The sequence below is a fragment of the Dermacentor albipictus genome, chromosome 6 (genome assembly GCF_038994185.2).
Source record: "Dermacentor albipictus isolate Rhodes 1998 colony chromosome 6, USDA_Dalb.pri_finalv2, whole genome shotgun sequence".
NCBI lineage: Eukaryota > Metazoa > Arthropoda > Arachnida > Ixodida > Ixodidae > Dermacentor > Dermacentor albipictus.
The window spans coordinates 144,191,423-144,217,421 of record NC_091826.1 but is presented as its reverse complement, the minus strand read 5'-3'; the positions used below and the strand labels follow the sequence as shown (position 1 = coordinate 144,217,421).

At 49.3% G+C, this 25,999-nt stretch overlaps 1 long non-coding RNA gene across 1 annotated transcript in view; it reads left to right on the top strand.

The window, feature by feature from the left end:
• Positions 1 to 25,657, top strand: part of LOC135920153 (uncharacterized) — a 37,810-nt gene extending 12,153 nt beyond the window's left edge. The window contains exon 4 of the long non-coding RNA XR_010570181.1: positions 24,957 to 25,657. This is a non-coding gene — a long non-coding RNA (uncharacterized lncRNA). The remainder of the gene's footprint in view (positions 1 to 24,956) is intronic.
• The last annotated feature ends 342 nt before the right edge of the window (positions 25,658 to 25,999 follow it).

Genomic DNA, 25,999 nt, shown 5'->3' with positions numbered 1-25,999 from the left:
GGGCAATTTTAGGCAACGCTGAGGAGATAATGGGGTCCCATATTAGTGTATCACAAGATTTTTCAGAGGCAGTGCGCAGGAAAGTAAGTTTCTTCGGCAATTCGGTCAAGTGGATACTACTGATCGTGGTCACGTAAATCTAAAATAAGAGCAGTTGTTTCTAAACGGACAAATATATCTATATGACGAAGGTAGTGGCCAGGTTGTGCAAACAGTATGACGCATGCACAGCTCCGTAGAGGATGTAACGTCCCTCATTGTCAACCGCCGTAGCATTAAACAAAAATGTGGAAGATTTCCATACCGTACTATGCATGACCAAGCCAAGCGTTGTGCTTGGGACGGAATCATGGCTAGACGAAGATGCAACAAATAACGAAGGTCTCTTGAAGTGTTACACGTGCTTTAAAAACGATACAATCTGTCATGGCAGTGGTGTCTTTGCACTTGTTGACAGCATAGATGCTTGTTCAGCACTGTTACGTTTCGCCTACGACGCGCGGTATAGCCGGCGCGGATGCAACGGACGCCGGGCTTCGTTGAAAGCGGCGGACATTTTGGCCCGTTCAGCGCCGCCGTAACGCCTCCCCGCCAAGCGCGTCCAGGCACGTTTCAATGCCACGTGTCCTCGTGTGTGCATGTTGGTGCCCACGCTTGTCAAAGCGCGGCAGCCGGGGAGAGGAGCTCCCCCAACTGTGAAGCGAGGAGGTCTGACCGGTGCCGGCCCGGCGGATGCGTCACCTACTCGTCTCAACGTGTCTCTCAGCGTGTCCGTGCCCCGCATCACGTGCGCCTCAGACGAGGCGTTCCTTCTTGCCCTCGACTCCGAGAGTGTAAAAGCAGCTGCCCCCGAACGCCAAGAGAGAGGCTCCGAATTCTCCCGTCGAGTAGCGTGCTCTCCCGTCTCTCCACTTCGGTCGACCTGACCGGCCGCTCTTTTGCGATGCTAGAATAAACAAGCTGTTCTGGTAGCAGTTGATTCATGCTTTGCCAGCACCTTCGGATGCTTCCAGTTGTGCCCCAGGCCGCCAGGCCAACGCTACCCTTGGGGCTTGCGACCCAGATGCAACAGCACTTGATATCGGTTGCGGGAGATGCGGGGACATAGATTGCAAAATTAGATTTCCAGACAGAAAAATATTCTCAGTATGTTCTTTTTACAGGGCTCATACAAGTTCTATCATAATCACGTCTGATTTTTTAAAGAGAATAGAGACAGTAAATACGCATTATATTGTGAGAGATGGATAGCTTAATATCCCTGATATTTCTTTGAAGTGGGAAACTTTTAGTACGAGAGCTACATCTGCACTAGCGAAGCAAATGTCGTATGTAGTTAAAGATATTTCCTTCACCGAGAAGGTAACACATGGCACGAGAGAAAAGAACACCTTAGACTCATTCTCAACTGATCAGCCAAACCGGATTAGGACTGTTTGGTGATACTTGGTATTAGCGACCATAAAACTGTGCTCTCTGAAATGAAGCTGACGTATAAATAGACGCAAACATCGACAGCGTAGAAAGATGTATTGGTATAGCCAGGCAAACTTAAACCAACTAGGTCTTGGATTACAGGAATTCTTCCCGGAATTCAAACTACTTTCGAAAACAGGCGCAGTTTGGGAGATATGGCTTATCTTTAAAGCAAAAATGCTTGAGATTGAAGAAAACTGTGTCCTCGTGGGTGCAAAGCACACGGCGTAGTAAGTATAAGCCATGGTTTAATGCTGAGCTAAGGTGCCTTACTGGTCAAAGAAACACGATATATAGGAAATTTAGAGCGAAGCTCCCTCTCGCACATTTCGAGCAATTTCTTACCATAACCAAAATTCTGCAAAGAAAAATCCGTCAGGCTAAGACAATGATTTCACGCTCTGCCTTCTAGATTTAAAACAACGAAAAATCAGTCCAAAGATAACCACACAGAGCCACCTTTCCTCGTAACTAGGACAACAGGGAATGCCCATGGACTGTTGGAAGGTCGTATCAACTCGCACGAAGCTCCATGTCGACTTGTTCGTTGATTACACGACGTTCTGAAGGATATACATGATGCGGACGTTGCCGCAATAGTGGTTGTGCGCCAGCATCGATGATATGCGTAACAGTTGGCGTCCGGCCAAGGGAAGATTTCCCTACATCACAAGAAGGACGAAATTATTCTAGAAAGCACAGAAGTTGAGACCGCTGGACCAATGTAAGGGCATCGGCAATAGAAGAACGCAACACATCACTGCGCGTTAGGTCACACGTAGAAACACCACTGAGCGCACTGGAACTTGCACAGTAACTGTCGCTGGGCACATCCATAACTTCGACGTCTTCGATCTCTTCTACGGTGCCAAGAGCACGTGCCCTCGGAGCTGCGACATAGGGTATAGAAACGGGTCGCAAACAAAAATGGTGCTTTGGCCTTGTGTGATGTCCACTGTTAGACAGAATGCCAGTAAGCTATCGCAGGACACGAAAGATGTGATCAAGAAACGCCAATGTGTGAAAGCCTATAACCCTACAGGTAGAATATATCTCGCAGAACTTTCCAAGTTAATCAACAGGCGTAAGACAGCTGACATATGGATAGAATTGAACATGCTCTCAGTAAGGGAGGAAGCCTAAAAGCAGTAAAAAAGAAAATAGGAACAGGCAAGAATCAGATGTATGCGTTGACAGACAAAGCCGTCAATATTGTTACGTAGGAAGATGCAGTCGAAAAGCTATATACAAGTATATTTACAAGAAAGTACGCCGCACTTGGCCAAGAGGCAACAGCCCGCGCTAGTCTCTAATCGTCGTCGTCGACTTCACACTGCTCGCCTCTTCGTGATAGCAAATACTGTTCCGTAGCACTACCCCCGGCGGCAAAAGCGCCGTCCCGGAGCGATTAAAGGCCGGACTCGGAAGTGGTGTAGCAGGTCTTGAGCCTATTGACATGCACGACGCCACTAGATGCCAGAGGAGAGCACGAGGTTGAGCTCACAGGAGCAATTTCGTACGTAAAAGGCGTCACCTGGTGCAGCACATGGTAGGGCCCTGTGTATCGCGAAAGGAGCTTTTCTAAAAGTCCGACGTGACGAGAGGGCGACCACAGGTGCACGAGCGCATCAGGCGAAAACTGTACGTCATGGTGGCGGGCGTTGTACTGACGCTGCTGAATGGTTTGCGAGGCCGTCAGTCGAGCACGGGCAAGCTGGCGTGCATGGTCGGCGCGGGCGATGGCGTCGCGCGCATACTCGCTTGTTGTGATCGCAGAAGGAGGAATTGCCGTGTCTAGGGGCAAGGTAGGTTCGCGACCGTACAGTAGACAAAATGGAGAAATTCCGGCGGTGTCGTGCCGGAAAGAATTGTACACAAATGTGACGTAAGGAAGGGCAATGTCCCAGTCGTGGTGGTCCTTGGAAACGTACTTGGACAGCATATCGGTAAGAGTACGGTTTAACCACTCTGTCAGGCCATTGGTTTGAGGACGGTATGAGGCAGTCAGCTTGTGTGGAATGGAGCAGGAACGCACAATGTCGGCGATAGCTTTCGAGAGGAAGTTTCGACCATGATCAGTAAGCAGCTGTCGCGGGGGCCCATGAAGCAAGATAATGTCACGCAAGAGAAAGCCCGCGACGTCAGTGGCGCAACTGGTAGGGAGAGCCCGTGTGATAGCGCATCGGGTGGCGTAATCAGTTGCGATGGCTACCCATTTGTTTCCGGAGGATGACGTGGGAAAGGGACCGAGGAGGTCTAATCCAACACCAAACAACGGTTCCACAGGGACAGTGATCGGCTGGAGATGACCGGCAGGTAGCACCTGAGTTGTTTTCCGACGCTGGCAGGGATCACAGGTAGCAACGAAGCGTCGGACGAAGCGAGCGAGTCCAGGCCAATAGAAGCGGCGGCGGACGCGGTCGTACGTGTGGGTTACCCAAAATGTCCTAGAGTGGGTGCGTCATGCATCTCAAAGAGCGCAGTTGATCGTAGGTGTTTTGGCACGACAAGAAGAAGTTCAGAGTTGTCAGGGAGGACGTTCCTTCGGTACAGAATGCCGCCCTGGAGGACATATCGGCGAACGGATGCGTCGGTAGGTGAAGAGCGCAGACGCGCGATGAGTACTAGCAGCGATAGGTATCGGTACTGCTCATCGGCGATGTTAGTGAGGGCAGGCACAGAGAAAATGCCGCTGTCGCTACTACTGTCGGCGTCGTCAGGCTCGTCTACCGGGTAGCGAGACAGGCAGTCAGCGTCCTTGTGTAGTCGGCCAGATTTATAGGTGACAGTATACGAATATTCGTGGAGGCGTAAGGCCCAGCGACCAATTCGTCCTGTAGGATTTTTCAGTGAGCATAACTAGCAAAGCGCGTGAGGGTCTGTGAACGGAAAAGGGTCGGCCATATACGTATGGGCGGAATTTCGCAACCCCCGAAACTAGGGTCAGACAGTCACGCTCAGTGATGAAATATTTGCGCTCCGCGGGTGAGAGAGGCCTGCTGGCGTAAGCGATAACATGGTCGTGACCGCGCTGGCGTTGTGGCAGTACTGCGCCAATTTCGCGACCGCTGGCACCAGCGCGGACTTCGGTAGGCGCAGAAGGATCGAAATGGGGCAGAACTGCAGGCGTTGTGAGAACGTCGATTAGATGCGAGAACGAAGGGGCCTCGCTATCGCCCTACTGGAAAGGGGCATCTTTTTTCAAAAGCTCGGTTAGTGGTCGTGTTATGGCAGCGAAATTTTTCACGAAACGGCGGAAATACGAACAAAAGCCGATGAAGCTGCGCATATCCTTGACACACTTCGGAACAGGGAAGTGCGTAACAGCATGGATCTTGCCTGGGTCCGGTTGCATTCCGTTCGCGTCAACGAGATGTCCAAGGACGGTTATCCGACGACGGCGGAATTGGCACTTTAATGCATTGAGTTGCAGACCGGCTCGCCGAAAAACGTCCAGGACTGCTGAGAGGCGCTCGACGTCCGTAGCGAATGTTGGCGAGAATACTATAACGTCATCAAAGTAGCACAGTCACGTGGACCACTTGAAACCGTAAAGACGGGAGTCCATCATGCGTTCAAAAGTGGCAGGGGTGGTACATAGACCGAACGGCATCACTCTAAATTAATAAAGACCGTCGGGTGTTGCAAAAGCAGTCTTCTCGCGGTCGAGATCGTCCACGGCAATCTGCCAATAGCAGGAGCGAAGGTCAATGCTGCGTAAGAAGATGCAGACGAGAAGCTGTATACAAGTATATTTACAAGAAAATACGCCGCACTTGGCCAAGAGGCAACAGGCCGCGCTAGCCTCTAATCGTCGTCGTCGTCTTCATACTGCTCGCCTCTTCGTGATCGCAAATACTGTTCCGTAGGAATATTATTACTAATATGGATGAGATAGTTCATGCGGCCTAGGAGTACTTTCTCTAGAGATTTGTACAGTACCAGTGGCACCCACGACGATAATGGAAGAGGGAATAGCCCAAAGGAATTAAAAATCCCACACGTAACGCCGGAAGAAGTAAAGAAAGCCTTGGGAGCTACGCAAACGGGCAAGGCAGATATGGAGGAGCAGGTAACAGCACATTTGTTGAAAAATGGTGGGCAGATTGTTCTATAATACCTGCCCACCTTATACTGTTCATCCATAACTATACGCGATGTGTCATGACTTCGAGAGTTTCGGAATCTTGGAAGAACGCTAACATAATGCTAATTCAGATGAAAGGGGATGCCAAAGACTTGAAAAATTATAGACAGATCAGCTTACTGTCCGTTGCTTTCAAAGTATTTATTAGGGTAATCGCAAATAGAATGAGGACCACCTTGGACTTCTGTCAACCAAAGGACCAGGCAGGATTCCGTAAAGGCTACTCAACAATAGACCATATTCACACTATCAATCAGGTGATTGAGAAATGTGCGGAATATAATCAACTCTTATAAATAGCTTTCATTGATTACGAGAAAGCGTTTGATTCTGTCGAAACCTCAGCAGTCATGGAGGCATTACGGAATCTGGGTGTAGACGAGCCGTATGTAAAAATACTGAAAGATATCTATAGCGGCTCCACAGCTACCGCAGTCGTTGCTTTCCATAAAAAAAGCAACAAAATCACAACAAAGAAAGGCGTCAGGCAGAGAGATATGATCTTTCCAATGCTATTCACAGGGTGTTTGAAGGATGTTTTCAGAGACCTGGATTAGGAAGAATTGGTGTAAGAGTTGATGGAGAATACCTTAGTAACTTACGATTCGCTGATAATATTGCCTTGTTTAGTAACTCAGGGGACCCATTGCAATGTATGCTCACTGACCTGGAGAGGCAAAGCAGAAGTGTGGGTCTAAAAATTAATCTGCAGAAAACTAAAATATTGTTTACCAGTCTCGGAAGAGAACAGCAGTTTACGATAGGTAGCGAGGCACTGGAAGTGGTAAGGGAATACATCTACTGAGGGCAGGTAGTGACTGCGGATCCGGATCATGAGACTGAAATAATCAGAAGAATAAGAATGGGCTGGGGTGCGTTTGGCAGGCATTCTCACAACATGAACAGCAGGTTGCCATTATCTCTCACGAGAAAAGTGTGTAACAGCTGTGTCTTACTAGTGCTGCTGTACGGGGCAGAAGCCTGAAGGCTTACGAAAAGGTTCTATTTAAATTGATGACGACGCAACGAGCTATGGAAAGAAGAATAATAGGTGTAACGTTAAGGGATAAAAAGAGCAGAGTGGGTGAGGGAACAAACGCGAGTTATTGACATCGTAGTTGAAATCAAGAAAAAGAAATGGGCATGGCAGGATATGTAATGATGAGGAAAGATAACCGATGGTCATTATGGGTTACGGAGGGGATTGCAAGGGAAAAGAAGCCTACCAGGGTGAGGTGAGTGGATGAGATTAAGAAGCTTGCTGAGACAACACGGCCACAATTAGTACATAACCGAGGTAGTTGGAGAAGTATGGGAGGGGTCTTTGCCATGCAGTGGGCGTAACCAGGCTGCTGTTGCTGCTGCGGCTGCTGCTGCTGCTGCTGCTGCTGATGATGATGATGATTTCCACTGTCGCAAAAGGCAGCAGCAGACCTTTCCGAGTGAGAAAGCGGCCAGATGGAGACAGCAGTGGAACAGCGTTTGAGATTCCGCTCTAGGACATGGGCATGACCCTCGAGGCGTTCGGAGGAATGTCGGTATTGGCTTGGACATGTAGTTCCGTCTGAAGCGAAGAATTCTCGGTGAAAGGCAAACCTCACAACAATGAGAGTTATATTTCGGCCCATGTGCAATTAATAACTGCATTGTGGCGCTAGAGGAAATCCCAGCCCAGGACAATGTCATGAGGGCATTAGAAAAAGACGCTGGTCTCTATGACGTATAGAATGTCGGATATGGCAAGACGAGCAGTGGAAGCCGCGAAGGGTTGAACATGCTCAGCACTGGCTGTGCGGAGGGACAGCCCTGAAAGGGGCATCGTGATTTTCCGAAGTAAGCAGCAAATCTTAGCTTTCATAACACATACCGCTGCTACAGTGCCCGCGAGTGCAGATGCGCGAACACCGTCAAGAAACACTTTGATTGTGTCTGAAGGACAGTGGTAAGGACTTTCACATTTCGACGGGGACGCATCCCTTGGCTCTTGGACTGCGACGATTAGTCGACGGCGTGGAGAAGGTGGAGTTGAGGTCGGGCGCAATGTGGGCGACATAGACGACGGGGCGTGGGGGGGGGGGGGCGCAATATGGCCGGTTGCACTGGCTTGTCACGGGTGGTCTGGCACTAGGTGGCTGTAGACGATTAGAAAAACGTGTGGCGTGACGACCCTAGCCACACGCAAAGCATATTGGCCGGTTGTCCTGAATTCGCCACCGGCTTGCTGGGGCAGCTCCGATCCATGTCACAGAACGCGTTGTACGGAGCGGCTGCTGTCATGACTGCATGATGGACGGTAGTCGGGGTCCAGGCATGAAGTCGGCAGAACGGCGAGGCCTGCACTGTTTACAAAATTTAGCCGAGGTCGGGGTTTTCGTCACTCATTTGCTTTGAAGAGGTTCTTGTACTAAATGATTACCCTGGCATGCTGAGGTAAAATGTGCTACATTACAACGTTTTACTACCGCCTCAAAGAAACTGAGTAAAAGGATGTCATTAGCCACATCACGTGAACGGAAAGAATCCATACTGAGTTTAAAACCTCGTGATCTGGAACCTTGCTGGAAATAACGTGATTAATATTGCCATTAAACATCACAAACCGTCATAATCTTCCAATTAAGCCTATACCTGGTGACAGGCACGACCATGCTATCGGAAAACGTACCGTGGCGGTGCGTGTGTGAAAACTTTTATTGTAATAAGGTCCGGAGGCTCGACTTCTTTAGGCAAGGCGGGCCGCTCCCACGTTGACACTGTCAGGTCAAGCCTTTCAGCGACATCATGGGCCTTCTGGACTGCCCTTAGTTGGTCGAGAAACAATGGGCTTTGAATCCTTTTTTCCCACTGTGTGCATTCTTCAACGCGGTTGTGGAGAGTCGCGGGACACCCCGCCAGCATATGTCTGATTCTAATGATGCCATAACGATCATTGTAGTCCATCTTAATGTCCCTCTTTCGATATACTTTACTAATGCTGTATGGTGTGGGATATGTACCCGTTTGCAACAAGCGCAGTGAGATTGCCTGAGCCCTGTTCAGTTTTGAATGTGGCAATGGGAATTACCTGCGTCCTAAATAGTAATGTTTGGTAACGTCATTGTATGTTAATAAATGATCGCTAGATTCCCTGGCTTGACGGTGAACGGCTCGGTTGTGACTGTCAGGGTTAGCAAGTCCTCGTGCCAAGTCATCGGCAACCTCATTGAGGTTTACCCGAGTCTCGTCCACTTTCCCCATATGCGCAGGAAACCATCGGATTTTAGTTCTCATAATCCCAATGTTTTCTAAAAGTTTAGCTTTTAGAAAACTCCAGCTACGTAGCCTTGCATCGGCCACAATATTGCTGTGTTGACTTTCTTGGGGATGGAAGAGTAGTACGTACAGCAGCGCGGATCCCGTAAGCGCTTGCTTGGGCTACAACTGAACAATTTATGGTTGCCAGTGGCTCAATTGGGAAAGCTGTGTACGGAGCATGGCCGTATTTATTTGTTTATACGTGCTTGCAAGCAGTGCGCCTGTTTACCTTCCACCGAAGCTCCATCTACCGTAGCATGCTAGCCCACCACGGCCTTTTAATGCAACAGCGTTAAGAAGCTCATGTCGCAGAAAAGCCGGTGTCGTCGGCGGCGTTGGCCATGAGCGAAATATCTCGGAAGCAAATTCACAAATAAAACCAACTTGCAAGATGGGCTGGGTGGAAATCGAACCAGGGTCTGCGGAGTGTGAGACGGAGACGCTACCACTCAGCCATGAGTTCGATGGTTCAAAGTGCGACAAAAGCGCCTCTAGTGACTACGGTGTGACCTTAGAAACGGGCCGTAGGAACTTGTACTGTTCTGTAAATCGGTAATTTTGAGCATGCAAATTACAGAAGTCGCAGTTAAACGCGTAGCGACGTACGTTCCCGCTACATTTCTTCTGCGCTTTCCGCACACGCAGAGCAATCTTGCGGGAAACACAGAAGATCCTCTCCTCGCAATGTACGGCGCTGCCCCGATAGGTGGCGCGCCATGCGTGCATTTGGGCTGTGCAGGGACCAGTGCAAGGCACGTCGGGGCCCGGCTGTCCGTGCCGATCACGACGTTTGGCTCACGTAGATCGTTTTCCCCACCGAGACACCGAGTTCTTTGGTTCGTTCCGCTTGCTCATGCGCACATTTCGTTGCCGCGCCGAACGCTGCGTTGCTCGACGCTCACCGCGTGATTGGTGGGTGCAAAGTCCGGTGCGGTGCGCCTCATAAGTGATCGCTGCGCCGTAGCGCATTGCCTTGCACCCCTTGTCGGGTCGACGGGAACGCTGTCGCGTTCCACTCTTGAAGGCGAAGCTTAAACGTCTTCCAATCTTTTGTTCCCTGCGCTATGAGCAACTGCGCTTTCACCGATTCAAAATGAGGCGACATATTGTTACGGAAAGATGAAAGAAGTGAGAGGAAGAAGAAGATCGGAGGCGCTGGGATGCTGCGTGGTTTTGGTGGTCAGCCACCTGTTCTTCGAAGAGACACGGCAAAGGTGTGGTATGAAAACCAGGATGAAGAGTTAACCAGCAGGGACCAACGCAAACAAAAGTAGACAGAGTTGTTTGGCAAAACAGCCGGCCGTAAAATTGCCGCAAAGCAGGAACTGGCCTCATGTGCCCAATCACCCACAGAGTCCTATGTCTCGTACATCCAGAACGTGCTGGCACTTTGTCGTAAAGTTGATCATGACATGACAGTAGATGAGAAAGTCGGGCACATGCTTAAGGGCATTGCTCATGAAGCCTTAATTCAGCCCATGTGCAAAAGCTGCTCTAGAGTTGATGCTATCATTAAAGAGAGCCGACAATTAGAGAAGGCAAGAAGCCGACGCGTCTTGCACCCAATCGCCTCATTCGCGATCGTTTGACATCAACTGGATGCGATGGCGCTAGCAGCTTTCTGCTCGCGTAGCTTTGATGCTGCCACTTTTTCCGTTCCTCTCGTACAAACCATCGTTCCCAGGAACGTGAAAACACTGGTTTACATTCTGTATGTGCTGTCGCCAATCCCAGAGCTAACGAACGCCCTTCTACTATTTTCACTTCACTCCAACGCTTCTGTCCGCGTTATCGCAACACCGACTGTGTGGAGAACTGTGGACGACAAACCGATTTGTTTCACCTGTCGCGCATTGGACATGTCGCCAGATACTGTCGCAGCTCGTGACCCTCATTGCCTCGCACGCCGACCAACCTGAGCCGTTTTGATGCAAAGGCCCGCAACGTTTCACCCACCGCCGAGTGTAACTGCGCCGACAACTCTGCTAGGAAAGCATGGTACAGTCGCTCACCATCACCACGCGGAGACCAGTCTCGTTCACCACAAACACGTCGTCCAACTTTCCGTCCGCCGTAGCCACGTCGCCTTTCGTCCCCTGTGGTGTTCGGCCGCACCCTTCCGGAAAACTAAGAAATGCAGCCCCGGAGGTGGTCCTGCATTGCCTACTACCGCAGCCAATCCTCTGTATGTGCCCACAAGGAGAAGTGTAACAGACGTTAAAATAGACGGCGTACCTGTGCAAGCACTCGTCGACACATCAGCCCACGTATCCCTCATGAGTGCTAGCCTACGCAGACGTTTAAAGATGGTCCTCACCCCAGGAGCTGCCCGAGTGCTTCGCGTGGCCGACAGTGGCGTGCTGGTTGTTCTCGGAATGTGTACTGCGCGTTTAATCATAGCCGACCGCCCTACTTCTTTTCTCTTTGCTGTGGTCGACCACTGCCCTCACGACGTTACCCTTCAGTTTCAGTTTATTTCTTTAATAAGAAGGAGACATACATGTTTACACAAGTATACAGAAGGAGGTCCCAGAGCATGTGGCTGAAAGGGGACCTCCTGTCAGAAAATATATACATTAAAGGAAACACAAAGCATAAAATAGCAATAAAGTAGTCACTATGAGGAAGATTATACAAAGGATATGTACAAATCGTAAAGTAATATAAAGTCAATAGCTAGTCGTATAATTAAAACAGTAGTTTAAGGCATTTGTCACAGCATAAACCAAAATACTTATAAAGGCTTTAAATGAGAGAAAAAAACCGATAGAAAAAGAATAAAACGGAAAGGAAATGAGCAGGAGTGAAGTGAATAGCTTAGATATGTGCTATATTTTGGCTATCTAGTAGAAAAGTGAATAATGTTTCCTTGAAGAAACCCAGAGATGAAGAGTGCTTGACATTTAGTGGGAGGCTGTTCCAAGTGGATATTGCTGCGAAATATCCAGATTGTTTTCTATAATTAGTATGTATTAGTGGCAATAAAAAATTGTTAGCTGCAAACCTTGTGCGGTTAAAGTTAACCAAAGTAGCCGCAGAAAATATATTTACTTGAGAAGTATTACGTATTACCTTAAATACCACTACGGCTAATTTATATTTAACAAGTTGTTTTACTGGAAGTATTCCGTGGTTTAAAAGCATATCAGAAGCACTGCAGTAGAATGGGCTGAACGACAATATCCGGATGGCTTGATTCTGCAAATGCTGTAGTGGTGCTATATGAGTTGGATATGTGTTACGCCATGCTGTAATGCAATAATTGAGATGGCTGTGAATAGAAGAATAATACAAGGTCAGCAATGTTGGTTTGCGCAAATAATATCTAGATTTAGGTAAAATTCTAATACCGGGAGAAATTTTGCGCTTCAAATAGGCGATATGCTTCGTAAATTTTAATTTTGAGTCAAGAATTACTCCAAGAAATGAGCATTCATTAACTGCACTGATGTTAAGAGAGTTTATGTTGACAGAGGGAATGAATTCTGGTTTCCTACGATTCGAATAAAAAAGCATAAAAGGCATTTTGGTAGGATTTATGCTTAGCGAGTTAACCTGGCACCACGTTAAAATATTTTTTAGATCAGTGTTTAGCTTAGTAGTCAGGGAAGTTAGTGAACGATCGGTTGCAGGTAATGTAGTGTCGTCGGCGTAAAGAAAGACCTCAGTTTCTGTTAAACAACTGGGTAAATCATTTATATAAAGCAGGAATACTAGCGGGCCATGTACAGACCCCTGCGAAACCCCTTTATTGGTTATTCTGAAATTAGAAAGTGGGGAACTAAAATACACAGCTTGTTGTCCATCTGTTAGGTAACTTTTCATAAGTGCTAATGCTGGGCCATCGACGCCTACTGCTCGTAGCTTAGCAAGTAAGCTGACGTGGTTTATGGATTCAAATGCTTTGGATAAGTCAATAAAAACTGATCGTGCGTAGAAACCGGCATCTATAGCGCCTTTTATTTTATCCGTGAAAGAAAGTACAGAACAATCATTCGAGGATCCTACCCTGAAACCAAATTGATTTGGCGAAAGAATGTTAAGTTTTTTTAGAAGTATTCGGTTAAGCGTTTTTCAATACCTTTTTCGATAACCTTGCTACAGAAAGGAAGAATAGCTATAGAGCGATATTTAGAAATGTAGGAGTGGTCACCCTTTGTAAATACTGAAATACTTTTTGCTTTTTTTAGTTGACTTGGAAATACTCCAGTCTTAAAGATCAAATTGATAGCATGAGACAACGGGCGAGCGATAAAATGAGCTACTAATTTAATATTATTAGAACTCCTTTCGTCCAGACCTGCTCCTGTAACCTTTAAATCATGTATGATATTAATTATTTCATCAGGGCCAGTTGGAAATAGGTACAATGATTGTAAGCATCGCTGAAATGATAGTTGATTATCAGTGGTGTGATCAGAGGAATGGTCACAGAAGAACTCATTAAATGCGTTCGCGATTTGTTCTGTTTGTTCATACGTGGCATCTGATGAATGAAGCGTACTTATTGGTTAAGCCCGATGGGTTCGGTCCAAGAAGGAATTTATTATATTCCACTGCCGTTTTGAATCTGCACCGGCTTCAGCTATTCCGAATTCATAATATTTCTTTCGGCTACCCTGAGCAGCCGGTTTAGCAAGTTACGATAGATCTTATAGCGACTTTTAGTCGAATGCTAAAAGGGCGTTGTTTAACTTTTCGGCACAGGTTATCTTTTTTACGCAGGCTAGACAGTAGACCATTGGTTAACCAAAGGTTCTGTAAAGCTGGAACATGTCTTCGGCATGTTACAAAGCGTGTAGGATTAGCCAAACATTTCTTTATGTTCTCCGAAAAGTCATTAAGTGCAAATTCAGCGTTTGACTTTGAAAACACAGAACACCAATTTTGCTCGCCAACGCGAGTGATGAAGTAATCTTTATTATTCACGGCTTTATAGAATTCATGACAAGGTTTATATAATTGATAAGGAAGTTTAAAAAAGACAGGAAAATGGTCAGTGATGTTTTTTTCAAGTACACCGCAAACTGGAGGGCCCATAAGGATGGAAAATATGTGATCTATTAAGGTGGCCGAAGCCCCTAAATTACATCTAGTTGGAAGGGAAAACAATGATTCGAAGCCAAATACATGAAGGCAGTTAGTGGAGGCAGCAGTAGCAGAGCTGCAGTCATCGAAAAGATTGATGTTAATGTCACCATGAAGCACAATATTATTCTTTTCTGAAGACAAGTTACCAAGTATAGTGTTCAGGTCTTTGCAAAAAGCAGATATGGAAGTTGGAGGTGAGCGATACAGGCAACCTGCAATTGCCTGGTTCACATCTTCCAGTTCTATCCACACAGCTTCACAATTTGGCATTGAAAATGATATGTCATGTCATGTCTGTAACGCACATTTGGAGATATAAAAACAGCGACACCTCCGTAGCTCTGATGAGGGTGGTAGCAATATTCCGAAGCATAAGAGGGAAAGCCAAATAAATCATTATCTACATCTGAAAGCCAAGTTTCAGAAATGTAGGTGAGAGAAAATGTGTGGTCTAAAGATGCTAAAAAGTTGTGGATTTCATCATGGTAGTTCTTTAGACTTCGAGCGTCAAAGTGAATAGCAGATAGGCATGGGTTCCTAAAAAAAGATTCAAGTTCTTCCGTTGAAAAATAAGATGACATTATCGAACGGAACAAAATAGGTTAATTTTCTGACCCTCCCACAACTACCCGAAGACCGATAAATCACCCTATGACAAGATACGGAAGACTCGACTGTCACTCGTCTTTCTTGGTTTTATTTGGCAATTCTCGGTCTATAGAAATTGCCATCCTTTTTCCGTTTTCAGTGACTGAGCTTTCGCAAACAGCACTTTGTTTTCTCTGGTCAGGTGATCATTAATATAAATGGGAACATGATTCCGTCCTGCGAAGCCGAGATCTTTAGAATTTAGGCGAGCCTTTCGTGCCTTAGGAACAAAACCCTGCTTCTTTGTCCTTGAGCAGAACCGAGCAATAATGTTCTTATTGCCCGTTCCTGACCTCGTTGGGACGAGGAGTGCAACATCGATGTCGTCGTCAGAAATGGGACAGCATATTTTTTCACCGATAGCTTTCATGATCGCCAGACAGTTCTCGCCCTGTCTGCATGCTATTCCCTTAATTTCCACATTGTTTATTCTTGACCGCTGCTCAAGTTCAGACAGGCGCTTGTCGAGTGCTTCACTCTCCGTTTTTAGTTCTTTGTTAGCTGCGCTCAAAGTAGCATCTTGAGCTCGGGCTTCCTCAACCATTGAGTTGATCATGTCGGCACTTTGAATCAGAGACGCCACTTCACGCTTCATTTCAGCAACGTTTGGCTCTGTTGATAGCTTTAGCGAACACTTTTTTACAAGATCAGCGACTGCCTTGTCACATCGACCCTTGAACATGGCTTCTAACTGATCAATTCGTTTCGCGAGCTCCGTACAAGTAGGCATAGTGGCAAGCACAAAAATAATACGAGCACCTGGAGCAGCAGCAGTCACGGAAGATACGGTAAATAGAATGAATGCTTGACCAGCAGCGGCACTAACCTGCAAAAGCAAGCAGAGTATTTGTCCTGAAGTTCGTAGTTTCCGGCCATGACCACTGCTGCCAACTTATGCCAAGTCGATTCTGCCGTCCTTCTTATACCAACAAGAGCGCGAGGTCACGATCAGGAAGGTGCGCAGAGGAGGCTATCGACTCAGGTGGTCCACGCAGCCAGCTTGCCCGGTGATGCACGAAGATTAATGACGAATACGATGCAGAGGATGCAGACACAGCACGTGGGCCGAAGTTACCATGCGCGGCTTGCAGGTATAGAGGACGAGCACTGCAAGTGCAAGCAGAATATTTTTCCTGAAGTTCGTAGTTTCCGGCCGTGACCACTGCTGCCAAATCAGTTGGATTGGACCTTTTATCCACTCATTCTGCTCTCACAGACTGCGCGACCGGCGTTCTTCATTTGGAACTGCCTCAACTCACCGATGCTCCGAGCACCGCCCCACCGCAATTGTACTCGCTTCAGGATGTGCGTCTGTCACCCGAGGCAGTTACTTACGTCACTTTGACGGCCCAGCCACAGGTTCCTGACGCTGAATATGTGCTTCGCCCCATCATCGACGTGCTTTTGAACCGGAACGTTGCTGTTCCGCATACGTTGGCCACCCTTACTAATAACGACGTCGTTCTACCGCTTCTGAATTAAACCTGTGTCCTCAAGTGCATTCTGGCCAGCATGTTCTTCGCCAGCGTTTCTAGTGGTTCTGTATTTGACATTGAGAATCCCAGAACAGGCTCACACATTCGCCGCTCTCATCGGGTTTTTGACCACCCTTCCCATATTTGCCCATTTTGATCTATCTGCACCGACCGAAATCCACACTGACGCAAGCGGCCATGGCTTCGGCGCTGTTATAGCTCGCCAAACAATAGAATTGTACCGAGTGCGCGATAGCTTACGCCAGCCGCCTGCTGTCCCCTTCCCAGAGAACTTACTCCATCACCGAGTGGGAGCGCTTGGCTCTAGATTCGGCTGTGACCAAGTTCCCGCTATATTTCGACCATCACGCACTCTGCTGGCTGTCTTTCCTTCGGTACCCGACTGGACGGCTTGGTCGCTGGGCTTTGCGGCTCCAGGAATTTTCATTTACTGTCCATTAAAACGCTGAACGCCTCTGCCAGGACACTGACTGCGTCTCGTGTCACCCCGTGGAGCCTCCCAATCCGGTGCGCATGTTCCGGTAACCTGCGTGATGGCTTTGACTGGCATGACCGACATGCGCACAGAACAACAACGCGACGCATCCTTACAGTCCATCTTCACCGGAGTGCAATCTGGAAACACCGGCGGCACGTCCCGCGTTTTCGTGCTGCATGACGGCATCCTCTACCACCGTACTATCCCCCCTGACGTCCCTGAGTTGCTCCTTGTCCTTCCTCGTCATCTGCGATCAGTCGTTCTCGAACAAATACACGATGCACTGGCGGTGGGACACCTTGGAGTTTTGCGTACATACGACCACGTATGACGCTGGTTCTTCTAGCCGGCTCTCTACCACTCTGAGAGTCGTTATGTCGCAACTTGCGAATTGTGTCAGCACCGGAAGAAACCTCCCCTAGCACCTGTCGGACTACTCCATCCAATTGAATTTCCCTCTCAACCATTCTTTCACGTAGGCCTTGACCTGCTTGGCCCTTTTTCGGCGACGACTAGAGGGAGTAAGTGGATCGCGTCGTTGCTGATTACGCGACACGCTACGCGGTTACAAAGGCGTCGCCGAGTAGTTGCGCAACAGACGTCACCGAATTTCTTCTCCCGACATCATTCTCCACCACGGTGCACCTCGACAGTTACTTAGAGACCATGGCCGCTCGTTCTTATCTCGAGTTGCCAACGACCTCGTCCGCTCTTGTGCCACTGAGCACAAGCAGTCCACCGCCTACCACCCACAAACGAATGGTCTTACGGAACGTCTCCACCGAACAATCACAGACATGCTATCAATGTACGTCTCCGACGATAACCGCGACTGGAACGCCACGCTAGCTTACGTGAGGTTCGCGTGTAACTCGCCCCGACATGAAACCGCAGGATATTCACCCTTTTATCTCTTGTATGGTCGCGACCCCACATTTCTGTTTGACACCATCCTCCATTATGTCCTGCGTGTTTTAACTGAGTATGCTCGTGAAGTCATCGATCGCGCTGACATGGCACGTCAAGTCACCCGATCTCGTTTATTAGGCTCGCAGTATATTGACACGTGTACTTATTTTATCGGGTCTCCACGTTTCGCCGCCTAACAAATGTTATGTATCCGAAATTTCTGGAAAGTTATCGATGCTTCTATCGACTGTCTGTTGTCGCCCAACCTTGTGTTATCTGATTTCATCGCGTGACGCGAATTGTGTAGAACTTTATGTAAGGCACGCGGGTCCCAACAATTAGTCTGGACCGTTCCACGACTGCTGTATAAAAGCTGACATGCTTGACCCGCTGATCAGATTTTCGACGATCGCCGACCGTGTTCACCGCTATCGGTGCGCTATAAGTGTAGCCTCTTTTTGCGACCACACTTTCTCCCAATAAAAGTTAGTTTTGTCTTTCACAGTACTGCTACTTTGTTCTTCAACGTCACCGCCACGTGACATCTGGTGGAGGTGCTTGTGCGTTCATGTACCGAACGCCCCCCGCAAAGCTGCGATCCAAGCCAGAAGCCCGACGATAAAACCAACATCTCCCAAGACCAGCGTGCTAGCCGCCGACTGCAAGGACTGCCCTCAGAGCACGGACTCCTACCTGGGACAACAAAGAAGATCGTGGTCAAGACAACCCCAATGGCTACCCCAGCGTCCCCCGTTATCCTGCAGCAACCTCGGGACCCACCGACATTTCATGGAGCAGATACTGAAGACCCGGAATCCTGGCTTTAGACCTACGAACGAATCACGACTTTCAACAACTGGGACTCCAACGACAAGCTGCGGCATGTATACTTCGCATTAAAAAGCGTCGCCAGAACGTGGTTTGAGAACCGGGAGTCGACCATGACAACATGGGACCAGTTCCGTAGCGGCTTCCTGCGCACCTTTACGAGCATCGTGCGCAAGGTAAGGGCCGGAGCTATGCTGGACGCCCGAGTGCAGCTCACCTAACGAGAACGCTGCCATCTTTACGAAAGAAATGAGCCGTTTGTTCCGCCACACCGACCCTGAAATGCCACAGGAGAAGAAAATCCGCCTACTCATGCGTGGTGTGAAGGAGGGACTTTTTGCCGGAATGGTACGAAGCCTGCCAAAGACCGCCGTCAAGTTTCCTCGCGAGGCCATCAGCATTGAGAAGGCACTCGAGATGCAAAACCGGGAATTCTACCGCCGCACTAACTCGACAAACTGCGCCGGAGTTCAATCACTGGCCACCGAAGACCTGCGCGAGACTATCCGAGTGGTCGTTCGGGAGGAGCTACAGAAGCTGTTCCCATCATCACAGCCTCAAGTGGTTTCGATTGCCAACGCCGTACGTGAGCTGCTCCAACAACACCTTGGAGTAGCCCCTGAATCGCCGCAGCCTCAACTGCAAGCGATGACATACGCCGCTGTAGCCCGCCGTCACGTGTCCCCTCCGCGCCCGCGGCAGGGCCCCGTGATGACACAGTTCCGTCGTCTACCGCCACCACGGCCGCCAACACGCCAACCTGTCACCTCACGCGGGGTTCCAAAGAAGACTGATGTTTGGCGCGCCCCCGACCACCGTACGCTTTGCTATCACTGCGCAGAAGCCGGGCATATCTACCGCCCACGCCCATGCCAGGAGATGGGACTCCGGTCCGAGGGTTCACCGTTAACACACCGCGACCACAGATTAGCGAATGAGCTCGCGATATCGCCGACTACCTCGCCGCCACACAGTGGAGCCCTCGACGACCATCCCGTTCGCCGTCACCAGGCCGCTACCTGTCGCCGCAGCACCGACTATACACTGGCCTAACCCGTGGCCTGTCAGCGAGGCCCCGGAAAACTAAAAGCAGCAACCGATGGAGGTGCGGTTGCTGTTCGCCGAACTGACGAAGATCCTCTGCCACCGACGAAGACGACGAAGAGACCATCTCGACGACATAATAACGACACGCCGCCGTCCCGACGAAGTCAGGAAGCCAAGATTGCAACAACGAAAGGCGACTTGACAAAGCGACGTTCCAGCTTCAGTTCCACACACACGACACAGCCGTGATCAAACGCCAAGACCTAACTGCAACGCAAGACAAGGAACCACCGACCTCGACGTGCTTCTCGACAGCCACGCAGTTACCGCCTAAGTGGACACAGGGGCCGATTACTCCATAATGAGTGGCCACATCGCCACCCAGTTAAAGAAAGTGAAGAGTACATGGGAAGGCCCTCAAAGTCGAACGGCCGGAGGACACCTCATTACGCAGACTGGAATCTGCACGGCAAAAATTACCGTTAGTGACCGAACTTACCCTGCCACCTTCGTTATCCTCCAACAGTGTTCACGAGACCTCATTCTCGGCATGGACTTCCTGAACCAACACGAAGCAATCATTGACCTGAAGTCAAAATCGATAACGCTGTCGGAAGATCAAGCGATACCGCCCGAGAGCTCTCGTAGTCACCATGCCTTGAGTGCGCTCGAAAATCAAGTGAGCATCCCGCCGCGCTGCAGCATTATTATTTACGTCAGCGCTGGAACACCTGCCGACGTAGAAGGCGTTCTCAAGGGCGACCAATATCTACTGCCCCACCGTGAAATTTGCGTCGCAATCGGGATCGCTCGACTCCACGGATGGAAAGTGGAAGTTATGCTAACCAACTTCAGCTAATGAAAACGAGCAATGTCTCTGCCCTCTCGGATTCTGCCGCATCTACCCCGATGAGCATAGCCCCCGAATCAGACTTCGAAGTAAATCCAAGTCTTCCTACGAGTAAGCAGCAACAGATCAAAAGTCTTCTCCGAAGTTACAAAGACTGCTTTTCCACGTCACCGAAAATTCGACAAACACCAGTTGCAATGCATCGCATAATAACCGAAGAGTTTGCAAGACCACTCCGCCAGAGCCCTTACCGAGTTTCGACGTGACAACGTGAAGCTGTTAGGCAACAATTCGATGAAATGCTGCGCGACGACATCACCCAGCCATCGAAAAGCCCGTGGGCCTCTCCTGTAGTTCTGGTGAAGAAAAAGGATGGAACCCTACGCTTCTGTGTCGATTATCGTCGACTGAACGAGATCACGAAGAAGGACGTGTACCCCTTTCCACGGATAGACGACGCATTGGATTGGCTCTGCAACGCTAAATACTTCTTGTCGATGGACCTCAAGTCTGGCTACTGCCAAATAGAAGCCGACGAGAGAGATCGCGAAAAGACCGCCTTCACCACGCCAGACGGCCTCTACGAGTTCAAGGTCAAGCCATTCGGAGTGTGCTCGGCGCCTGCAACGTTTGGGCGCGTCATGGACACGGTATTAGCAGGATTGAAGTGGCAGACGTATCTTGTTTATTTGGATGACGTCGTTGTCTTCGCCGGAAATATTGACTATCACCTTAGGCGGCTTACGACACTATTAGTGGCCATCATGCCATCAGGGCTCATTATGAAGCCGGAAAAGCTTCTATTCCTAGGCCATGTCATCAGTGAATTCGGAGTATGCCCCAACCCGTAGCAGACAGCGGCCATCGCAAAGTTCCCGTAGCCAATCGACAAGAAGGCAGCGCATAGATTCCTTGGCATGTGTGCCTACTATAGGCACTTTGTCAAGGACTTTTCGCGTATTGCGGAGCCGCTAACACATCTAATCAAATGTGATGTCGAGTTCAAGTGGGAAACGCTGCAGGCCGACGCATTTCAAGAACTCAAACGACGCATGCAGTCGCCGCCAGTACATGCACACTTTGACGAGGACGCTGATACCGATATCCACACTGACGCCAGTAGCTTAGGCCTCGGTCCCGTTCTAGTCCAGAGGAAATACGGACTTTAACGGGTGATATCTTATGTTAGCCGGTCGCTGACAAAAGCGGAAAGCAGTTATTCTACGACTGAAAAGGAATGCCTCGCCATCATTTGGGTTACAGCAAAATTCCGCCCTTGTCTTCTACGGTAGGCCGTTCATACTCGTCAGTGACCATCACGCGTTACTTTGGCTAGCTAACCCAAAGGACTCTTAAGGACGGCTGGCGCGGTGGAGCCTCAGACTGCAAGAATATGACGTCACCGTAATATACAAGTCCGGAAGAAAACACTCTGACGCCGACTGCGTATCACGCGCCCCCGTTGATCCCTCGCCGTAAGACGACGAGGATGACGACGCCTTCCTTGGGACAATAAGCGCGGAAGACTTCACTAAACAGCAACGAGCAGACCTGGAGCTAAAAGGCCTCGTCGAGTATTTGGAAGGGAACACCGACGTTGTCCCTACGGCATTTAAGCGCGGGTTGTCTTCGTTCACGCCACAAAGCAACCTGCTCGTGAAGAAGAACTTCTCACCAGTCCGCGCCAGCTACCTTCTTGTACTGTCAGCGCTGCGTCCAGAAATACTGCACGCCCTATACGACGATCCAACCACTGGGCGCCTCGGATTCTCCCGGACGCTGTCGAGGATACAGGAAAAGCATTACTGGCCGCGTCTGACCGCCGACGTCGCACGGTACGTCAAGACTTACCGAGAGTGTCAGCGACGCAAGACACCGCCGACATGGCCAGTCGGATTACTACAGCCAATCCAGCCTCCTTGCCGACCATTCCAGCAGATCGGGATGGACTTGCTGGGACTCTTTCCGACGTCAACAACCGGAAATAAGTGGATCGTCGTAGCGACGGACTACCTCACCCGCTTCGCTGAAACTAAAGCACGGCCGAAAGGTAGCGCAGCCGAAGTGGCGAAATTTTTCGTCGTGAAAATCCTGCTGTCACATGGTGCCCCAGAAGTCGTCATCACCGCCAGAGGAACGGCTTTTACAGCAGAGCTCACACAAGCCATTCTGCAGTAAAGCCAGACAAGCCACAGGAGGACAACTGCATACCATCCGCAAACGAATTGTAGCGAAGTGACGCAGCCGTGAGATATCAGACGCATCAACTCACCAGGGAGACGGAAGAAGAATGGGGATGAGCTCTGGCAGGGGCAAGTCCAAATCCACAGGTACGATGACGAGAAGTAGCATTTCAATTACTAAGTTCATTCACTTGAGATTTACTTTAACACTGTATAAAAATATTTACAAAGAGAACGATGTTATACCCGTCGTCGTCGGCCTGCCTGACCAGCCTGGTCTCTCCTTGTGAAGTTGCGCCGTGTCTGCTGATGTCTACTTGCTCACTCCCAAAAACTACTCGAACTATCCCTTAAATAAGTTTACACAGCATCCAAGAGACACTTTTCTCCACCAATGAGCTACTTCGTTACTCCGACCAATCAGGCAAGCCGACATCATCCAATGAGCGTCAGAGTTCAAGGGGTCAAGAAATGGTCGCGTCGACACTCCGTACACAAAAACACTCTGACCATAACTAATAGGCTTTGGCAGCCGAGCGTGGGACGAGGACGCGTCAGGTGCACGTGTGACGTCAGGCGCGGCGGCCGGGCGGCAGTACATGCCCGGCGCCGCCGCGATTATTTGGGGTACGAAGGCTTCCCCCCCGCATCGCGGAGCCCACAATATTCCCGGAAAGCAAGCAAAGAGGCCCGCGCTAGACTCTTTCCGTGACAGAATGGTCTCACGGAGCGCCTGAACAAAACCGTCGCCGACATGCTAGCAATGTACGTCGACGTCGAGCACTAGACGTGGGATTCGGTCCTGCCGTACGTAACATTTGCTTACAACACGGCGGTGCAAGAAACAAAACAGATCAAGCCGTTCAAGGTGGTCTACGGCAGAAACCCAACGACGACGCTCGACGCCATGCTGCCGCACGTCACTGACGAGGAGAACCTTGACATCGCTACCTATCTCCAGCGCGCCGAAGAAGCCCGACAGCTCGCTCGCCTACGGATCAAGATTCACCAGTGTACCGACAGCCCACACTACAACCTCCGTTGACGCTTCGTCGAGTACCATCCCGACGACCGTGTTTGAGTATGGACCCCGATACGCCGATGAGGACTCAGTGAGGAACTACAGCGACGCTATTTCTGACCCTACAAGGTCATCCGCCGTATTGGTGCACTAGACTATGAGGTCGTGCCAGACGGCATTTCGCATTCACAGCGGCGCCGCGCACGATCTGAAGTGGTCCACGTGGTGCGCCTTGAACCCTTTTATGGACGCTGACGAACTTCCTTAATTTGTTGTTTTCCTTGCTACGAGTGCTTTTCATTACTACTTTCGTTTGTTTGCAGCATGGGGTCGATGCTTCTTAAGAGCGGGTGCTGACACGCATGCTTATCTTTATAGGGTGACCAGGTTTCGCCGCCTAACAAATGTCATCGCACAGTGCTGGATGCGCCTGCATTTATCCGGAGTTTCTGGAAAGGAATCGATGCTTCTATCCACTGTCTGTTGTTGCCGAACCCTGTGTTATCTGATTTTATCGCGTCACGCGAATTGTGTAGAACTTTGTGGAAGGCAGCCGGGTCCGAACGATTACTCTGGAACATTCGACGACTGCTGCATAAAAGCCGACTTGCTTGACCCGCAGATAAGATTTTAGACGGTCGCCGACCGTGTTCGCCGCTATCGTTGTGCTATAAGTGTAGCCTCATTTTGTGGGCACAGGTTCGCCCAATAAAAGCTAGTTTTGTCTTTCACAGTATTAATACTGTGTTCTTCAACGTCACCACCACGTGACAATATACAAAAAGAGCGCTACGACCGCTGCCATCGCGATGTTAAGTTCGCGCCAGTTGCTTGGGTGCTCCATTGGTCATCATGTCGTAGGGTTGGGCTCTCCCAGAAGCTTGCCAAGTTAACAACGTAAATTGCGAGATGTTGCCGCTACAATTTGACGCATCCTCAAGTCAGACGCTTGTTGACGTCGTGCATGTTCCACTGCTGAACCCATACTTCGCCCGCAATTCTTCGTCTGTCATGCGTCGAGATGGCGCTTCGCCACCCGGCAATCCTGTTAAGGGAGGATGAAGGAGGAGAAAGGAAGAATATGGGAGACCCTGGCTACTGCATGTTGTTGGTGGTCTGCCATTTCAACTACTCTGACTCATCCATTGTATATATTGTAAATATAGTCTTTCTATACTCGCAACATCCCCGTAACAATATTTTCGAAAACACAAAACTTCGCACCATAACCGGTGAGCTCTCAGGAATAACTCTGAGGAATAGTCGCAAAAACTTCGTGACGGGAGTGAAATAGTAGTCCGACTATCGTCCCCAACAACATTCCTACATATGAAAAAATAAATACCTCTATCCGTTTTCACATACAAATACACGATCAGCAGGGGAGTAAATTTTACACCCGACTGGTACGTAGTTTAAAAAACGGAGAAACAGGAATGCACTATGGGACGAGTGGTTCACTCCCATTTGCGTTATTTTTGTTTACAGTGGACTTGAAGACAGTGGCTGGATCCTCGTGACGACTTCAGCGTAGCTGAGTGGTGCAGCCACCTAAACCTGTTGGGGCGGCGCAACGGCGTCCGCGTAGCCTTGGGGTGCAGTCGCACGAAGATGTTGGCTCTGGTCTGGCAAGACCGCAGCGATTTCCAGCTCCATCGCGCGACGGAGCGGGGGCATAAAATTCGATGCAGGCTGTTGGAGAGGCGGCGGCTGAGCGAAGGACATCAAGGAGACCTGGCGTGCAAGTTCCTCCTGAATGAACGCTTTCATTTCAACAAGGAACGCTGACTGGTAGGAGATGCTAGTCAAACCAGCAATAAGGTCGTCGCGCGAAGAAGCGCGACCTGTCAACGAGTGCTGCCTCCGTAGCTACTCGTATCTTTGGCATAGAGTGATGATTTCTGCCACGGACTGAGGATTCTTGGCCAGCAGCATGTTGAAAACATTGTCGTATTACTTTTAAGACATTTCTGCGTTTGTGAGGCTCCGACATCCTCTCTGACTTTCTTGCACAAGTGCAGCATATCATCCATGTAGCTGGTAAGTGGTTCACCCGGCTGCTGTGGGCGTTCGCACAAACGCGATCCCCCTCGCAGCTTGCGTACAGCAGGACGATCGAACACAGTCACTAAAGAGGTCCTGCTCTATAATATATAATTATGTATATGCATACAAGACGTAGGGTTCCACATCAGATCCGAAGGTATAACGTTCATAAAAGAAAAAAAAAGGAAGACGAACGTCATGGCATATGTCTTTACTAACGTTCCGGCCGGAGGAACGGCTTTTACCACACCTAGATTAGCAGGTCAAATAAGATTAGGAATCGAACAAACAGTTACAACGTCTAGAAAATATAAAAAGCATGGGGGAAGCGTTTAGTGCCCAACAATATGAGGACAAGAAGTGCAACAGTTTATTTTGAAACCATAAATTTCTTCCACATCACACATGTGCTGCCTGTAGACATCTTTGTCATCACGCAAGTCGATAGGTGCTTGCGAGATAGAGCGATAGACAGTTTTGCTACA